Source organism: Myotis davidii, unplaced genomic scaffold (assembly GCF_000327345.1).
Source record: "Myotis davidii unplaced genomic scaffold, ASM32734v1 scaffold433, whole genome shotgun sequence".
NCBI lineage: Eukaryota > Metazoa > Chordata > Mammalia > Chiroptera > Vespertilionidae > Myotis > Myotis davidii.
The window spans coordinates 1,914,666-1,915,789 of record NW_006293776.1 but is presented as its reverse complement, the minus strand read 5'-3'; positions in this window follow the sequence as shown (position 1 = coordinate 1,915,789).

Here is a 1,124-nt window from a genome sequence, read left to right as displayed (position 1 = left end):
TTCAAATGATAGATGGTCAAAATATATGAAGAAAAAACATGATAGAAGTAAAAGGATACAGAAACAAATCCACAATTATAGTTGGAAAGTTGAAAAAATTTTTCTTTATAAGTGATACATGTAGACAAAAACATCAGGACAAAGATTTGGGCAATAGTATTAATCATCTTTACCACAATGATTTTTATAGAATATTCCAACAAATAATAGCAAAATGCACATCCTTCTAAATGCACATAGGACACTAAAGAAGATTAAACATTTTAGGGACACAAAAATTTGGAAGATTTACATGACCTGATTTGAAAACTTACTTTGAAGTTACCCTAAACAAACTGGCCCTACTCTTGCCAGTTTTCTCAGAGGTTACGGCATTGGCTATCAGACCTAAGGGTTGAGGGTTTCATTTCTGGTCGAGGGCACATACCTCATATCTCGTTGCAGATTCCCTAGCCCCATAAAAGGCAACCAATCAATGAATCCCTCTCACATCAATGTTTTTCTCTCTCTGTCTTACCCTATCCTCCCTCCCTCCCACTCAATGGAAAAATACCCTCTGGTGAGGGTTAAAAAAAAATAACAAAAAATAGTGTAGTATTGATTTAAGGATAGACACATTGAACAATGGAACAGAGTTGAGACTAGAAACATATATGGTTAATTGGCTTTCGATAAAGATGTCAAGGTAAGTTACTGGAGAATGAATACTTTTTTAACATATGAGATTGAACAAATTGGGATCTATATGCAAAATAATGAAATTCAACACTTATTTGAGATGATAGTAAAAAAAAGTGGGGGGGGGCTCAAAATGGATTACAGACATAAATCTAATAACTAAACCTAGAATAATTTCCATATTAAGACATAAGAGAAAATATATTCTACCTCAAGTTTGGAAGAGATAACTTAGGACACACACAAAACATGAACTATAAAAGGAAAACAAATTGATAATACTGCCTATGTAACTTTTAAGAAGTTAGTTGGTTATTATGACCCTCATTTCTTTTATCAATAAACTGAGACAATGCTTTGACTATAATACATTTTTAGTGAAGAGTATATGTGTAAAGTATAGTAGCTGCTCAAATTAGTAGTACCTATTTGTAATTATTATTTAT